The sequence below is a fragment of the Camellia sinensis genome, chromosome 9, assembly GCF_055761805.1.
Source record: "Camellia sinensis isolate YWXY chromosome 9, ASM5576180v1, whole genome shotgun sequence".
Lineage (NCBI taxonomy): Eukaryota > Viridiplantae > Streptophyta > Magnoliopsida > Ericales > Theaceae > Camellia > Camellia sinensis.
In genome coordinates, this window is record NC_138969.1 from 138,002,532 (window position 1) to 138,022,558 (window position 20,027).

A 20,027-nucleotide genomic window follows, 5' to 3' on the forward strand; every position below is an offset into this window, starting at 1 on the left:
AACTCCGTCAAACTCTCTATTCTAAAATTTTATTTCATTAAAATATTATGAACAAGCAAGCATAAACAAATCAGACACAATTTTTCAAAATAATTACGTACTCATAAAAAAAATTATGACTTTAATAATAAAATTTATCATTAATTATTAATTTTTTATTTTCCAAATATACACCAAATTTTCATTTTTCCTTATTTTTTACATGATTAGCAGTGATACAGTACCTCGCTAGAAGTAACTAACAACTATGGCTCCATATTAAACTACCGAGCATGGAGCGAGGCTGTTGGAACAAATTTTCTTCTATTTTGCTTGCTATTTCTACTAAAAGTAAGATTTAACAAGATTGATGGGGATACTCTTATAAGGAAGAATAATGTAATTTCAGCAATCATAGAAAAAATCCTTCTAATTGTTATACCCCAAGGGAGGTCCGTGTAACTAACCCCATAAAAATGTTTGTTTTGAGTGTTTTATTTTGTTGTTGGGACTCCGGACTACTAGAAAGATTTAACATCAAGAACAGGGGAGACGACATAATTAGAATTTAAAACCATAGGAATTGGATGTTCACATTGGTTTTGTTTTGTTTTTTTTGGTTGAATTTCTAGGAAGCAAAATGGTTAAGGTCTCAAAGATGACTAGTTGTAGATCTTTTTGTTTTCAATACATTGTGCTTTATTTTTCTTTTATCATTTTTGATGGTTATTTGGGGTAGGGCAAAACTGGTTTATATATATACACACTAGGTAGGAGGTCCGTGTAAGGCACGGGCGAGTCAGCTAATTTTTATATTTTAAGATAGTGTTTATTTGATAAAAGAAAAATATAGTGAAATAATCATTTGGTAGAGGTTAAAGAAGAATAATTTTATTTTAATTAAATGGTAGAGGTTAAACAAAAATGATTATTTGGTGTGTACTATAGTATTAACCATATGTATACATTTATGTCCCTCCATTCCAATTTGTTAGTCCCTTTTGAAGATTCCAACTTTGCAAGGGGAGCATGCAATCATTATACTTAAATTTAAATTTTAAAATATTTTTCCTCTAATGTCCTTATCTTTTCAAAATTTTAAAATATTTATAATTACTTAAAAGGGATAGTTTTGGAAAATCAAATGTTTTTTACTTTGACCTTTTTTTCCTAATATTTTTTTTTCCCTCTGAGAGTTTGTATGATGTGTAAATAAAATTTCCCACATTTTTTCCTTTTTTTCTCCAATTGTTGGATAAAAAGGCTTTTTATTTTTAAAAAATAGCATGAAGTTGTTTTGAACAATTCAAAACATATTCGATTAATTTGAATTTTTTTATAAATGATATACTCGATGAACCCTAAGATATGAATGTTTGACTTGTTTAATCTTCTACTTTATTCAATTCCGAGAAGAAAAATCTTATTTGAGCTAATAATCTCAATAATACTTAATTAATTGAAATAAAGGCCAAATATCATTAAATTTAGTGAAATATAACGGAATTATTAATTTTTTAAAGTCTATATCCGAACACCATTTATGACCTGTACTGAGAGTTTGTATGGTGTGCAAATATAATTACCCAAAAATGATACCGCTATGAAAGTTGATTTTTGTCAAAATAACCCTCAAAACTCTACCAAAACAAAACAAAAAAACAAAAAAACAAAACAAAAACAAAAACAAAAACAAAAACAAAAACAAAATAGAAAGAAACCAAAAAATGGCAAAATAGAGAATTAAAATACAAGCTAAGGACAAAATAGAAAATTCAAAACCCTTACATAGTTAACTCAAAAACCTTACATAATTTCTCAAAACCCTACTCAAGGTCATTCCACCAACTAATAAAGGACAGAATAGAAAATAGAAATACAAGTTAAGGGCAAAATAGGAAAAAAAGTACAAGCCACCAAAATGATTCTTATATATATCTATATATAAGAAGCACTTACCTACTTGAGATTCGTCTTCTTTTTTTTCCCCGATTTTATCATTTTATTTTGAATAATTTATTAGTGGTGACCTATATATTGAGTGAAGATTTTTTCGTAATTACGCAAACATTCTTGGTCAATTATGAAATATAAATTTTTTATTTTTTTAACAAATTACAAATGCACCCCTAAGGTTTTTTTTTAAATATAAATCGGTTCTATAATATTAGAAATTACAATTATTGTTTTTTTTATAAATTTTAATTTAACCAAATGCTCACGAAAAGAAAAAAAAAATATATATATATATATATATATATATATAGATTCTCCCATGCAATAATAAATTATCAAAATTGTTTATTGAAAAATATTTTTAATAGCATTAAAAATTGTTAATTAACTTAATGATTTATTTATTAACTACAAAATCATAAATAGATCACACTTTTTTTGTGTGATGTAGTTATTTAATGACACATTTTAAGTTTTATTAAAGTATGATATTTGAGAGTGATTAAAAGAGGTCATTTTTAATCACTTGTTTTGAGTGTCATTAAAAGATAATTCCATCACATGTTTTGAGTGTGATAATAAATATTTAGATCACATCTTTTAAGTGTGATTAATAGCATTTAGATCACATCTTTTAAGTGTGATTAATAATATTTAGATCCACATCTTTTAAGTGTGATTAATAACTAATAAAAAAATATTTAGATCACAGATTTTAAGTGTGATTAATATCTAATAAAACCTGTGATAATAGACATTTAGATCACAGATTTTAAGTGTGATTAATATCTAATAAAACTTATGATTAATAATGCAATAAGATCACACGTTATATGCATTTTTCATCGCAATTAATGCGTGTGATAAAAAAAAGATTCAACATATTTGAAGAATACTTAATTTTATTTTTGTACGTGCATTTAAAGAGTATAATGCACTATATATCCTTTGAATCACAACCACATTAAATGGAATAACCTCATATATTTCATAAATGAAAGCTGAATGTTCAAAAGTATATACAAAAAAATTAATAAAAAATTCTTAACTGTGATTACATATATTAAAAAATGAAAAAACTTGAAACACAAAATTCTTGAATTCTCTGACCATATTTTGCATTTCTCCAGGTAATTTCTGATCTGAAAAAATAAAAACACATTAATTTAGAAAAAACCTCAAACTACCATCAAACCCATCTAGCTTTAGACCTCCAAGTACCATCAACAATAACCTTAGGAAAAAAAAAAAGAAAAAAAAATCCATTAACTGAAATAAAGAATTAGTGACCAAAATAATAACCCTTGCATATGCCATTATCCACTATCTAACAAAAATGTATCAAACATATCCTCATGGACCTAATAAACATTACTAGGTATGAAAGCAAAACCAGGGGAGAAATAGAATTCCGCCGCTCCTTTATAATTAGATGCACTCAACCCAAGAAAAGTATTTACCTATGGTAGAGAAGGATAATGAAATCATACATAAAATGTATAACATAAGAAAATATAATAAAATAAACTAATGAATAAAACCAAAAGTTTCGATCATTAGAAAATAAAATAAAATAAAATAAACTAATGAATATTCGGGTTCTCTATATGTACATACTTTAAGTATGCCAAAAGTTTGGTATGAGTCTATGGTTAGGGTGCAACAAAAAAACTCAGAAAACTTGAAAGTTAAATCAACTTCGATCTGTATGAGTTGAGATAGTTCAATTTTATCAATACATTAGTTTGATTTTGAGTTAAAAAATAATGTATCCGATCAAAGCGGTTCAATTCTTATCCTAACCGAGCGTAACCCGAATATTTTCTTTATAATACCTAAGGCAGAGTAGGGCCAACTAGACAATGCCTCCTTAACTTGTGGGATTGCACTCATCCATATCTAACTTAAGATCATGATATAAAAACTTATATTTCATCCTACGATTATTACCTCATAAAATTTTCCTTCAATTATTAAGCTCAGACAAACTTTAAAATAAAGCATCAGAGTGAAAAAAAAAATTAAAAAAACCTCAGCATCAATGAATTGTGTATCCTTCACTTCATCCTCAGCATTCTCATTCTGCTCTTCTCCTTGCAGAACAGCAAGTACATAACGGGCCAAAGTCTCCTCAACAGAGGACTGCTAAGGGCAGTCAAATCAATATCTCCATCAGAAACGTAGGTCTCTAGTGGCACAGAGCCATATGGGAAAACCTACAGAAAAATCTAGAAATCTCCTAGATGTTGATTTGTGATTATGTATCAATTTTAAGCAGAATATAACAATCCCAATCAAACAATCAAGACAAAGAAATACAACGATTTTACGTGGAAAAAACCACAATTGGACATCTCCAACTGTGATAAAAAACCACGGGCAACAACCACAAAACAATCCACTAAGAAGATTTAAAGGAATTACACAGGTATACTCTCAATTACCTAGCGAATCCACGCCTAATTGAACCAACCTCTATGTGCCTCTTCCAACCCGTCTTCACCTTGGAATTGTCTTTACAATGAGCCACCCCGGAATCCACCAAAGCTTCAGGCTCGAATTTTTCAGAATCCACCGAAGAACAACTCTCTCTTTTGTAGAACAAAACACAACCTTTGATGTACTCTCTTTAAACCATGAGTTGAATACTCAATAAAACATCAAAGAAAAACTCACAAAGTATCCCCAGATATAAACCCTAGAAACCAAAAAGAAGATCTGGAGCAGTAGTCCTAAAATCTGACCCAACACGCGAATTTATAGAATCTGTCCCGCGATCTCCGCTCGAGCACCAGAAAGCCCGCTCGAGCGCGAAATCACACATCTCAGTACTTTTGCAGGCGACCAAAACTGCTGGAACCAGGAATTCTTCGCTCGAGCGCGGGTATGTCCGCTCGAGCGGACAGGCAACTTGGAATGTATTTTTGCATTTTGCTTCGGGGGCGCTGCCCCTCGACCCCGCCGTGGCGCTGCCTCGGACCCGCCAAGGGGCGCTGCCCCCTGGACCCCCGCGAGCTGACCGGGCAGCTCGATCCCCGTCATAATCAGTGAAGTGGCAATCTTGAAAGTATTAGCATCACAAACTTCTCTGAAAAAGCACAATTCGGGTTGGATTCGCATCTAAACACTCATAGCCTCACTGAAATAAAAGTGTGAAAATAAATACAACTGAAATGAGTTTTGTCAAACGGGATTGCCAAGAATAAAACCTAACAATCTCCCCCTTTGGCAATGCCGTGACAAAACACACCTAACAAATAAAATCCTAAACACCCCAACCCATTACAGCCAACAAAAGCCAACTTCTTTTTCAAGGTCTTGATCTGCAAAATAATTATTAGTGCCACAATCTCCAAAACAACTATTAGTCCCATAAGAGTATATGAAAGAGTAATAGACATATGACACGATTATCTTGAAACATGAGATGGAAAACATGAATAGATGAAAACTAAGACTCATGAAAAACAACTCTCAAACAACAAACGCAAGATCATAAACCACACAAGCAATGATATGACGATGTAAATACCATGAACATACAAGAAGGGAAAATAGTGCATAGAAACATGCAAAATAATAATGTGCACAGTCTGTAGAATATTCCTCATGCAAGAAAGTGATGCATTATGTGAAAAGCATAGATCCCATGATAAAAGTGTGTGTGTGACTCTTGGAGTTCGACAAACACTAGATTCAATCCTAGTAGTGATATGAAAGTTGGACCTCCGACAAGAGAATCTAAGCACAACAAAGGAAAGTCAAACCACTAGGAATCAAGGGGTATTTGGTGAGTAAAGGCGGAGGCTCCCCCTCAATCAATGAATCTTTTTTTTTTCTTTCTTTTGCACATTTTTTTTTCTTTTGCATATTTTGTCTTCTTCACTTTCTCTTTCTTTTTCTTTTTCTTTTTCTTTTGCACAATCATTGGTGGCTGACACGCTCAAGAGTATGGAAACCGAACCAGAGAAGCATGGATATAATAAGGATGGCCTGGTTGGTGACTCTGAGGTAGCCCTTTCCTCATGGCTAGATTGCAAAGAATTAAGGGGAAAGCCGTGGAGGTGCAAAAAGATGGTAGGTGGTTAAGAGACTCAACATCACCCATGATATGCTAGTATAGGTCAATTCCTCTAGAAAAGCAAAAGATACAATGCCAGAAGTCCAAAAAAAAAAATCACTAAGGCGGAAGACTCCAAAATTTGCTATTCCAAGAGTGTGTACAGAATGAGACATACTAATCAAAAAACACACACTCCAAAACGAGTAATGACCACAGAAAGCACACATATATTAACATGTAATGGATATTCTCATCAATTCCAATATGCACCAAAGACCACTCAAAAATTTCAAACTTGCAAAACCATACTAAGAAAATCTTTTTGGGATTTTTTTTCTCTTTTTTTTTTTTTCAAAAATCAAGCAAGACAAAAAAAAAATGAACAAGCACACATGTTGTTGTTTTTTTTTTTTTTTTAATTAAAAACAACACACAAAAATCCAAAAGCTAAAACAAATAACCAAATTAACATAAGTCAAGTTTTCTTACCCACACTGCTTTAGTACGAACAAAATTGTGAGAATTGCGGTTCTTGGGTAATGTCTTGACGTTGTGGTTCCTTTCCCCTGCAATAGGAACCGGTCTCGACATGGTTTCCAACTTCCTATTCCTAGGTCTAGGCAAATACACTCTCCTATGCAACTTATAACAATAAGGGCGAATATGACCATGCATACCACAATGATGACAAATAAAAACAGGGTGTACAAGGTGTACCTTTTTTTCTTTTACCTTACCAACTCTAGGAAGTTTAAGAAGTCCACCATTATGTTGAATTTTTTGTTCTCCCTTTCCTTGAGTTCTTTTATCATGAGATGTTGAAGCACTTTGTTTTTGCTCTTTCTTACCACCAAAGCCAATGCCACTCTTGTCGCAACTCATTTGTTGAGACCCAATGATATCCTCCAAAGTCTTTGATCCTTTGTTCCAAAGACCAATGGTAGCCATAGCACACTTGAGTTCTTTCTCTTTCTTGATCATTAGTTCTTCCAAAGCAACTTGTGACATCTCAAGAGATTCAATCTTTTCTTCATACATGGCATGGGTTTGCAGCAGCTCATTCCTCTCTGTCTCACAAGTCAACAATTTTCCACAAAGAACTTGTCGATCATCAGCTGCCTTGATGGCATTAATCCTGGCCTCGGAAATCTCCTCCTTAAGTTTGACATTCTCACTTTCACATGCTTTGAGTTTCTTTGTGAGTTTGTCATTCAATTTGAATAAGTTAAGAGACTCCTTATACAACTTTTCATAAGCTTGCTCAAGCTCTTCATGATCACTCTCCGAGGATTCATCATTAGAGATATTCTCAACTAACCTCTTCGGAGACTCTGTTTGTCCTTCAGTTTCAGAAGCCGCCATGAAGGCAAGAAATTGCTTATGTCCCTCTTCGCCTTGATCTTCGTTGTCACTGTCATTGTCATCAGATTCTGATTCATCATCCCAAGTGACGGCGAGGGCTTTCTTCTTCCTCAAACGAGTGGGGCATTCTGAAGCAAAGTGGCCAAATCCTTGGCATTCATAGCATTGGACGCTTTCAGAGTTCCCTTGTATCTTTCTTTTCTCCTTCTTGGCTATAGGGCTAATTTTGAGTTTATCTTTGCCTTTAGATTTATGAGAATGAGTAGATTCCAAAAGATTAGGATTCTTTTTCAAAAAAGATTTTTTAAATTGTTTAACAAAAGCAGCCATAATCTTGGAATCTATCTCGCAATCCTCATCAGAATCCTCTTCCATTTTATGAGCACTACTAAAAGCAATATCTTTTTGTTTCTTTTTGAAATTCCTATGTGCCTCATAAGTTTGGAGATTTCCAACCAACTGATCCAGCTTGAGGTTGTCAACATCTTGAGCCTCCTCAATAGCCGTAACTTTTGGTTGGAACCGATCGGGCAAGGATCTTAAAATTTTTCCCATAATTTTGGATTCTGGAATTTTTTCACCTAAATTGAAGCTGGAATTTACAATGTCACTCAACTTCGCATAAAATTCATCAAAGGTCTCACTATCTTTCGTTGAAAGGTTTTCGAAACTAGATGTGAGCCTTTGAAGTTTTGAACGTTTCACAGAAGGAGTGCCCTCATGAATAGTTTGTAAGATATCCCAAGCCTCTTTTGCGACTTCACAATTACAAATACGACTAAATTCTTCAGGTGTGACAGCGCAAAAGAGAGAATTGATAGCTTTACTATTCCAGCTACTATTTTGGTAATCAGTTGTGTCCCACTTATCAATTGGTTTGGGGATTGTAACTCCATAAACGGTAATTGTTGGTTCAGTCCACTCATTCATGACGGATTGCCAAACTTTTTCATCAATAGATTTTAAAAAAGATCTCATCCGAGCTTTCCAAAAAGATTAATTGGATCCGTCAAGTAGGGGTGGTCGAACCATAGAATTTCCTTCACGAATTGTATCCATTATCACAAATCAAACAAGATCTCGTTCTAAAAGAATTTTTTTAAAAAAATAGAACGACCCGCTCTGATACCAATAGAAAAATCTAGAAATCCCCTAGATGTTGATTTGTGATTATGTATCAATTTTAAGCAGAATATAACAATCCCAATCAAACAATCAAGACAAAGAAACACAACGATTTTACGTGGAAAAAATCACAATTGGACACCTCCAACTGTGATAAAAAACCACGGGCAACAGCCACAAAACAATCCACTAAGAAGATTTAAAGGAATTACACATGTATACTCTCAATTACCTAGCGAATCCACGCCTAATTGAACCAACCTCTATGTGCCTCTTCCAACCCGTCTTCACCTTGGAATTGTCTTTACGATGAGCCACCCCGGAATCCACCAAAGCTTCAGGCTCGAATTTTTCAGAATCCACCGAAGAACAACTCTCTCTTTTGTAGAACAAAACACAACCTTTGATGTACTCTCTTTAAACCATGAGTTGAATACTCAATAAAACATCAAAGAAAAACTCACAAAGTATCCCCAGATATAAACCCTAAAAACCAAAAAGAAGATCTGGAGCAGTAGTCCTAAAATCTGACCCAACACGCGAATTTATAGAATCTGTCCCGTGATCTCCGCTCGAGCGCCAGAAAGCCCGCTCGAGCGCGAAATCACACATCTCAGTACTTTTGCAGGTGACCAAAACTACTTGAACCAGGAATTCTTCGCTCGAGCGCGGGTATGTCCGCTCGAGCGGACAGGCAACTTGGAATGTATTTTTGCATTTTGCTTCGGGGGCGTTGCCCCTCGACCCCGCCGTGGCGCTGCCTCGGACCCGCCAAGGGGCGCTGCCCCCTGGACCCCCGCGAGCTGACCGGGCAGCTCGATCCCCGTCATAATCAGCGAAGTGGCAATCTTGAAAGTATTAGCATCACAAACTTCTCTGAAAAGCACAATTCGGGTTGGATTTGCATCTAAACACTCATAGCCTCACTGAAATAAAAGTGCGAAAATAAATACAGCTGAAAGGAGTTTTATCAAACGGGATTGCCAAGAATAAAACCTAACACCTACAAAATTTGCATAAAGAATCAGTAAAGCTCAACTTAAAGGTACTTCAATAAAATGGAGTAATAGTCCTCTCCACATGAGTAGAGATAACATACAACATAACTGTATCAAAAATTCATACAATTGGAGATATGAATCTTAATTTTAATTTGAAGTGTGGAAGGATCCTTTGGCATTAGTAACAACACATCTCAACTCATAAAGTGGAGATCTTCATGATTTTCTACTTTAAGAGAAAATGAGTATATGTGCCACAATCTTCCAAGTATAGGAACATTAATAACTAACAAAGTCAGACTGCTGTTCATAAAGAAGAAACTCTACATTTAGAACACAACCACTGACGCGTTTTAGCAAGAAGTGCTTAAGTCTAGGAAATAGAGCATAGGAGATGAGAGGTAAACAGATGTAGAATGCTCAAGAAACTGCCCAAATTGAAGCAAGTGGAGCCTTAATGAAACAATTGAAAGGAGATTTAGGAGAATAAAAGGTGGTGGAAGAACAAAGAAGAAAAAGGCTGACAAAAGCCCAAGAGAGAAAGAGAGAGCAACTAAATACAAGGACTTCCAAGATTTTGAAACTGAACTGAAGCGGGGCAAAAAGTTGATAAATAAAAAACTCAAGTAATTGTACAAATTGATTCACATGCATTTCTTAAGCCTAGTGGCTAAATTATTAAAAATAAAAAATAAACAAATAAGTGGTGGAAAGAGGGAGCAGGGGTATAAATCCTAATCAAAATGGAAAGGATCTAAAACAACTTTAACATGACTTGTATCTTTTGTCAATACATTAAAGAAACTACTCAAAGCTGCCTTTTTATTTTCTTTTTTCCATTTTCTTCTTCATTTTTTTATTATTTTAAATTATAGATATTAGCTCCCTCAAATAGGTTCAAAGTGAAGAAACAATTCAAAGATCCTTTTACATATCATTTACACATCATTTGCACTCTTCCATGTTGATTGTCCATATTTTGCAAACAGATTGCACACCCTTGGTTACTCTTTTCTACTACAATGGTTTCGTTTGGAAAGTTGTTATTTTAGTAGGCTATTTTAGTTTTTGGCTATTTTACTAGGCTAAAATTTTTGTGTTTGGGAAGATAATTAGATTTTTTTGTGGTTGGATGTGATGTTTGTGAGAAAAAAAGTGAAATGATTATGGGTTTAATGTGATATTTTGTCTTATTAGCTATTTTAGCCTATTTTGTCTTTTTGTAAATTTTAGCCTAAACTAGGCTATTTTTTTTCTTGCCAAACACCCCCAATATAGTACCTGTCAAAAAACAAGGTGGTTTGCCAATCACAAATCATGGTCTTATAAGGGTAGGCTGATATAACATATGGGTTGATTTGGTATAACAATTTCCAACACAACATACAATTTCGGTTCATACAAAAAAACAGATTACTCCCATTATATATTTTTTTAAAAATAAAAAATAGTGAATTACAATGACCCCCACTAAGGGTTTTGACAAACATAAATTCCCCTGGCAGTAAACTTGAAGGAAACCAAGTTAACAAAGAATGTAAAATGATTAAAAAAAAAAAAAAAATCCCGTCTCTCTTACATGCATAAAATAATTAAAAAAAATCAAAAAATTCTGCATTGCAAGAATGATTAGAAAAACTAATGTATGTCAAAGATAATATTCCACATAACATTATTTAGGATAAATTACAATGACCTCAGTTGATATTTCTAACAAATACATTTAACTCCTTGATATTCTAGAAATACACACTCGCCCCCCAAAACTTGTAGTCACATAACTAACAGCCCCTCTCATTAAGTTGTTGTTAGGGTTTGTGATAGTAACTTTCTAAGGCTTTTTTTTCTTCTTCCTACAAAAATGAGTAAGAAAAGGAAGAACTAAGAACTAATGAAAAATATGGGTGCCAAATATAATGACTGCAATAAAGGCATACCACAATTAGATCATAGGACAGTAGCAAATGGTAGAAACACTTCCCCAATCTATTAACCGCCCTAAAATAGGTTGAACAAAACCTTTCTTAACTAACTTTTCAATGCAATGTTTCACATATATTCAGGACCAAATAGGCTACACTACACGATCAAAGGATGTCCACAATCACTTAATCCCTCGGGTTGTATTAAATTATTAGACTATATGTGGGTGACTTAACAATGCCAGATGCAACAAGTGTTAGCTAGCCATGCCAATGCCAGCTTAACTACCTCAAATCATCTAAACATAAGAACTAACATGGTTCCTAAGTGATCATTCATAATGAATTCCTGATTTCACTTGCAAGCCATAAGACAAACAATGAAATTCCCCCTAAATTGTCAACCCCTATAAAATTCAACTAATACTGAATGGAAATGGGTCATCAATGTGTCCACAACAACAACATACCAACATAGCTTAAAAAATATGAGGCAAAGAACAAAATAATTGTTCACAGGACACACAGAAAAGCAGAGTGAAGCCTCTTCACTGGAAAATAACCGTGCCTGAACACCTCATAAATTGAATTGCTCTCAAATGCATTTGAACAATAATTTCAACTTCTCCAGACATGAAAGAGGGCTCCTCTAACTATATGTTGAAGTTAGCAAAATAAAAATAAATAAATGATCAAAAAGCTATATACCCACAAAACAGAACCAACAGAGGATGACCTAGGTAACAATTTAACCACGCAAAACTAAAAGTGAGGCATTGAATTCACCTCAAATCCAAGAGAACATCTGATGAGTCTCTGAACATATTCAATTACATCTTTCCTCTTGTCAGTCCAATGACCCTCACAGTGTTCAATTCAAGTGCACAAAAGAGCTAACCTTTGGGTCCTTCCAAATAGCAATAATTCAAATTCTAAGGAAAAAACACAGAAACATAGCAGAAGATGAGACAATTTGAGATAAAAAAAAAAGAAGAAAAGTTGAGCCCTCAAATTAAATTTTATCATGTGGTAGCTACCATAGAAGAATCTAAAGATTTATCAACCCTTAGTTCACATGAACTAATATTCTTCTTTCAACTTCATCAAATTTTCCCAAGTGCTGTGCTAATTTACAGTTCGCTTTTTTCCTAGATATATATGCCAACCAAACCGCTAATAGTTATGGAGACTATATATGCTCTGTTGTGATACTTGCCAACCTTGAGCAATTTCCAATCTCATTGGGAACATTTCAAGTGAAGCCATTGTAAGAAACATCTAGTTTGATAAGACTAACTAAACTGAAATTCTAGGGCTCAGGGTCCCAGAAAGGTCCATTGAATTCAAATCAAGAGAGTCCACTACTAGATCATAAGAATTACATGTGCAATTCACACTAATCCATCCACATGGTGTTTGGTCACTAGAATTCTAGTTTCCCAGATAATTAAATTCATTATGGATGGCTTTCTTGAATTCCAAAAGGTAAAGCCTATCCGAATTCAGCCTTTTTGAAACATAAACCAGCAGAGCCATAACAACTAAAAATCTGGTAAACTCATAGCCAAACATCTCCTAGAATCAGACATTATATATACCCTCTCTAGTGTATCAAATTAACAGCAAAATTGGATAATTCAACAACTCTGTGTATGCAGAAATAAGAAATCTGACAAAACTAACTAATGGTTATGCAGAAATAAGAAGAAGAGGTTGATTAAACAATCATCTCAAAGAGACAACTAAAATAAACACATCAAAGTTCAAGGACTTAACATACCTCTACAGTCCATCACTCATCAGAGAAGAGAGAACCAAAACAGCAAAGACCACAATTATTCCTTGAGATGATGGCAGAGCAAAACCCATGTAATTCACAAATTGGAGAAGAACAAAAAACAATAGTTCCAACTTTTTCCAAGAATGGTGAAGATCTTCCAAGTTCCAATCTACATGCACGATTTGCAAAGGGGAAGAAAAAAACACATTTTTTAAGAGAAGGATAGTGGAAAACCCATATCAAATGAACCCAAAAAAAAAACTGAATTTTGAAAACCCTAATGATCTAGAAAAATGGGGAAAAGCTTAGGGTTTTGGTTCAAGACCTTGAAATTGCCATGAGAGAGAGAGAGAGAGAGAGAGAGAGAGAGAGAGAGACCTGGAGAGCAACTTGACGATGGAACCAATGGTCGGCAACCTAGCAGTGGTCGGCAACGGAGACATAGATGAAAGGCATCTTTGCGCATTTTGATCAGAAGGCAAGGAGAAGAGATCCAAACTGTTTGGGAAATTCAATCTTGTTGGGAAAGGCAAGAGTCGTTTGCTCTCAATTGTGTATAGAATAGGCGCCAATTTGGAATATGATTTTATATGAAAATCAAATTGAAATATTTTATACAATCTCACATATTTAAGGTTTGGATTAAAAATATGTATATATATATATACATATATAATCATATTTATTTAAAAAGTGATTAAAAAATATTATACATAATAACAGTTAATTGAAAAGTGACATAAAAAATAAATATAATTATATATTAATTAAAAGGTGTGATTAAAAATATATATATATATAATCACAATTAATTGAAAAGTGACATAAAAAATAAATATTATCATACTTAATCAAATCAAGTGTGATTAAAATATCAATCTAATTTTTTTTTATCACACTTTCATTAAAGGTGAGATATTTTCATTTATCAAAGTGTGATCTTTAGCTATTTTTATAGTGTGGTTAACTGAAAAATAATTTTCATATCATTAAGAATTGATAATTTACTTAATGATTTACTTAGGGGTTGTTTGGGTGTCCTAAATAAGTGCACTTTTTGTCTTTTTGGACTAAAAAGTTGAGGAAAAAAATATAGATGTTTGGGTTAACTTTTTGACTTTTTATGGAAAAATGTGTAATAAAAAATTGTAAAAATTGGGTTGTAGAGGAAAATTAGGATTGGGAGCTGTGCAGCCGTAATTGTTGACTTTTGGTAAATAGTGTTAATTTTTTAATTTTTTGAGTAACTTTTTGACTTTTTGACTTTTTTTAAGTATCCCAAACTTGGCCTTTTTAATAAAATTGGTCATTTGTTATGCAATTTATGTATTAGTAAAATTGGTCATTTGTATATATATGTATTTTTTTTCTATTTCTTTATTAGTTTAGTAAATTATCTTAGTATTTTTTTTAGATGAGAGAATTATCTTAATATTTGTTTTATATTTATCTGTTAAGAAAAGCTACAAACCATATATTTTTTTATTTATTTATAAATTCGGAAGAAATGTTAAAGACTCATAAATTCACCCAAAATGATATACTAGTAGAATTGGAGTTTACATAATTAGGTGTATAACAAATAAAAAATGATACATACAATACTATATAATTCTATTATATATCTAATGATTTATTCTATTCAATTTCATAGAACAATATTCTAATTTTTTTAAAATTATCAAAATACAAAACTTAAACATACTGTAATAATAACATGTGCCTTGCATAGGCCATTTAAGCCAATCTATATATATAAGAACCGTTTAGCTGCTTGAGATTCGTCTTTTCTTTCCTATTTTGCCGTTTCATTTTGAATAATTTATTAATTGTGGCCTATATGTTGAATGTTGAATGAAGGATTTTCATAATTGCGTAAACATTCTTAGTCAATTATGCAACAATTTTTTTTTGTAATTACGTAAACATTCTTGATCAATTATAAAACAGGTTTTTTCGTAATTATGCAAACATTCTTGGTCATTGTTCACCGGCTCAATTTGCACTGGAGAAGGTGGAATGGGTAATGATTGTTGCCTTTGTTGTTACTCATGGACTCAGTTAGAGCTTCTAGCATTCGTTCCATTCGGTCCATTCGAGCATCCGAGGATTCAGTTACATCATCACTTCTTGTTCTTTCCATTTGCTATAGGTAAACAAAGCACTAATAAACGTAGGCAAATAATTCTTTTACAGTTTTCATAGTATTCAGTTTATTTCATTTCATATTATTTTAGATATATTCATATAAGTCACACACACACTCACACATGCTGATATAATGCCTCTAATCCTTTTATAGGACATTCTATAACTCATATGAACTCGTGTGTGCGGTATAACTCGTGCTTTGATACCACTCTATCACGATCCAAACCTACCCCCATAGGTTTAGCGTCGTAAGCGACCAATAATCCTAAGATTACCGAAGGCCTCTGAAACATACTAACAAAATAAGGGGCTAGCAGAAGCAAATAACAAAATACAATGTCCATAGAGCTGTGCAGACTTATATAGGATAGAAAATTTAAACTTCTATTTATATATAATATGACATCATACACACGTCACCACATGTACGGATAAACAAAAAGGGACTTAGCTCTATTTACAGAGTAACACAAAGACGTGTCCAAATAAACAAAAAAATAAAAGCTTAAAACTTGTTCATTAGCATGGTCACAAACATTGCCCACAGAAACTTGACCACAAACGACTTCCAGAACCTCCCCGGGAGGCGCACTATTTGGCTGACACAAAAAGAGTCTAGACTAGAAGTCAAAAGCCTGGTCATGCGCTTGATCACCTACATACATAATATAAATAATGAGCTGAAGCCTAGTGAATAACAACAGAGTAAAGGTTTTATGAATGATGTCCATAACAGATTCAGAAATCAGAATTCAGATTAAAAATAGATTCTTATACATATTTAGATTTGTAAACAGTCATACGTGGTACATCCATTAGCTAACAGATCAAATTGGTCATAAAGACCCATATTCACTGGAAATGGTTATTAAGACGCACGTGTAGAGTAGTTGGTCATATAGACCCTTATTTAATTGAGATGGTCATTAAGACCCACGTGCAGAGTAAATGTGGCACGCCCCGAAAATAACCCCACAAACTATTGCATCAACCCACTTCCAAAATGAGATATTATCCAATTTCATTTACATCATTCCAAATGTTTACTAGAGTATTCTCACATGCCATTATACCTTTATTTACACACTAGTACATAAATCTAAAGCATGTAAAAGAAATCATTAAATCATAATGAATAAGGCCCTCAAGGGCTTACAAGTTCCAAGGCAATAACCCGGTTACACATATTGGTCTCTCGGACCCAAACACATTAGCCCTTGGCTTACAAAAAAAAAATAATATCACACAAAATAAGAGTTAAACTACTCTTCTTGAAAACATTTCCACACCCTTAGCTTGGCGGGGTCACCACATCTTTACCTGCACTAAATCCCATAGGGGTGAGCATAAACCCCAGTAGAGATTCCTCACAAAGTATATACAGTTATGCCAATTCCATCAATGTTAAAAAATGCATATGTATTGCCATGCAAGTGCCTGTAATAACCCGACCCTTGTATAAGTTTTCTGATATATTTTCAGTTCTTGTTTTAGGCTGTTGAATGCTTATCGTGAAATTCTATAAGAAATTATGGTTAAGTAAGTGAACTCCATGTTTAAGGCATGTTTAAGGGAGTCTATCTGTTTAACATGACAAGTATCTGTTACATGAGAATGTTTAAACCAGAAATTGGAAGCCTTAGTGGCTTAATTATCCGAAATTGATTTCATATATGTGATCAGTATAATTTTTACGTAATATTAGGCGTTTCTGTGAAATTTCAATTTGGGATGTTTAAACAATTGATTTTCGTATTCAATTGCTATATGTATGTTTATATGAGCACAAGACTTAGGAACCTTCTCATAAGTTTCCCTGGGAAGAGAAAAGTGAAGAGAGGATAAGAACAAGAAAGAATTAAGAGGGATTGAAGCTAAGGTAAGTTTAAATTCCCTAATCCAATCCTCTTCCTCAATTTGAAATAGAAAGTTCTTGATTGGGTATGATCTAGAGTGTGATGAGAATCTTGGTTGTGTATGTTGAAGTTTTTGTATGATAATCCTATCATTTATGTGTCTCCTTCCTCATCCAATTGGTATTCATTCTTATGATCATGATTTTGGGTCTCTAGGTTATGTTAGATGCAAGTGAAGTTAAGAATTTCAAGAAATGGAATTATGTTTATGAGTTTCAATTCTTGGTGATCAAATTGAGTTGTGTTCATGATTAATGCAAGTTAGATTGTGTATGTGATACCTTGAATTACATGTTTTTGAACCATGATTTAGCATTGAAAAGATCCATCCTTGAGCCTTGGAAACATTCCCCAAAAGATGAGATTTTGTTGTAAATTTCGGACCAAAATTGGGCAATCGTCGCACGTGCGGGAGTCACTGCCGCACGTGCGGCAAATGCTGAAATTTTGTGGTTTGGTTCTGCCTAAAAGGCACGTGCGGGACCTCAGGGCCGCACATGCGGGGCCAACTGCCGCACGTGCGGCTCATGCTGAAAAACAATGTTTGCTCCATTTTGCATGTAGAATCCTCTAATATTGTCGGAATATGTATTTGAGGTTTTTTTTGATATTGATACACTCCTTCGAAGTGAAGTGAAACAGAAGGTAAATTGATAAGAAAAATGAACTAATGTGTAAGTTTTAAATGTGTGCAAGACACACTCTGGGAGAAAGTAACACATCATCTTAACACTGTGAGTAGTAGTATCCTTATCCGCTTTACATATGGCTAATGATTCTCATTAGCATTTTGTTTACACAACTATGTTAATGTTTCAAGTATGCAACTATGTTAATGTTTCAAGTATGTATGTATGTTAATGTTTCAAGAATGTTTGAAGTATGTAAAGAAAGAAATGGGAAAGATGAAATACCTTCCTTCTATAAGACTCTGGGCCTACGGCCATTCAATATAAGTTGTTATGATATGAAACAAAGTGCTACACGGAACTAAGTGCTACAACGTGAGCCACCTCTAGAATCCGTGTGAGACACCTCTTGAGTTCGTATAAGTATATTCAAGGGCTTAATGCCAAATTATCCAAGGGCGTAATGCCACTCTATTTAAGAGCTTTATGCTGCCATGTTTAAGGGCTTTGTGCCGCCATGTTTAAGGGCATCATGCCACCATGTTCAAGGGCAGTATGCCACCATGTTCAAGGGCTTCTATAAGACTCTGGGCCTACGCCCATTCAATATAAGTTGTTATGATATGAAACAAAGTGCTACACGGAACTAAGTGCTACAACGTGAGCCACCTCTAGAATTCGTGTGAGACACCTCTTGAGTTCGTATAAGTATATTCAAGGGCTTAATCCCAAATTATCCAAGGGCGTAATGCCACTCTATTTAAGGGCTTTATGCCGCCATGTTTAAGGGCTTTGTGCCGCCATGTTTAAGGACATCATGCCACTATGTTCAAGGGCAGTATGCCACCATGTTCAAGGGCTTCAAGCCATTATGATTTAAGATGTGATATTTCAAGCTGTTATGTTCAAGACTGGGCCTAAGACCGTTATGAGATGAACATAGAATCAGGCTAACTATGTGATCTCTGCACTTCCATATGTATTGATATATGTCATGTTTCAAGTTAAGCATTGTTTCATTTATGTATTACTATTCACTGAGCCCGGCTCACTCTCTGTTATGTCTGTTTCTGTAGGTAACCAACCAGGTGGTAAGTCCTAACCCGTGACGCCGGGTTTCTTTTGTCAACCTTCGTGTATCCAGGCACTATACGAGACCACTTATTTTGTGAAGTTTATTAAGATAATTGGCTTACTTTTTGACTAGCCTTCCAAGGTTGAATGTATATAACTTCAATAGTTTTGTACATGCCCAATTATAGGGCTGGGTCTGTATATGTGTTTGTGTGTAAGTACTGCTAAGGAATATTTTTGGACTTTATCTGCCTATTATGGTGCACGTGATGTATGAGATCCTGACATATTAGAAATAACTCAATGGAGTTTGTTTGGTTCAGTATTCTTTTAATATTTTGTGTTTTCGATAAGGCCCCATATGTTATAGATACCAGGTTATATGTCTGTTTCTGAATGGGTCATGCCCGAACTTTTAGGGGTAAGTTTGGGGCGTGACAGTGCCAATAATGAAGGAAAATTTTATTTCAATGCACTATTTCTAAATCATTATGTTCTCAAAAATATTCAATGCACTATATTAAAATCACCATGTTCTCAATAATATTTTACAATCTCATCAATTTTAAACTTCCAATATTTAAATCAACAGGGGCGGTAAATACGACACTGGTAATCCCTAGGTTGGTGTCTGCAAGTAGACTCTACGAGTACTACCAAATTGTCATTTTTACCGGTATTAACCGGAAGGCTCGACACCTATCCGTGCGGCTTTCTGGTCTTTCACCAAGGACACTCAGGCCAACTTATTAAACCAAGTACACCCCCTATCTGAACTTACCACCGTACTTACCCCATAAACATTTCCATTAGTTCTCATTACCATGATCTTTCTCAAAATAAATGCCCTTCCAACTCATGTCAAGATATGCAATAATGACAATAAAACAATTGAGAATATGATGCAATAACTACTAATTCATAGCATTCCTTTATGTTCAAAAACGTGTCTACAAAAATATCAACATCATATTTTCATTTCCTCCTTACCATGTTCTTCCACAAGATACCCATACGTCTTCAACACATAGTTACAATTTCTCATTTTGCACAATAGTCATGTGTTTTC

The 20,027-nt window shown here is 34.0% G+C and overlaps 1 long non-coding RNA gene across 2 annotated transcripts; it reads right to left on the bottom strand.

Annotated features, from left to right (window-relative positions):
• Positions 1–2,899: 2,899 nt before the first annotated feature.
• On the bottom strand, positions 2,900–13,744 carry LOC145798772 (uncharacterized). Of its 2 annotated transcripts, XR_014340364.1 has the most exons (5): positions 13,567–13,744; positions 13,189–13,357; positions 12,195–12,340; positions 3,967–4,151; positions 2,900–3,077 (listed from the first exon to the last, which is right to left on the bottom strand). It is a non-coding gene; the product is annotated as an uncharacterized LOC145798772 (long non-coding RNA). The 2 variants fall into 2 exon arrangements; XR_014340363.1 differs by lacking the exon at positions 12,195–12,340.
• Between the last annotated feature and the right edge of the window lie 6,283 nt (positions 13,745–20,027).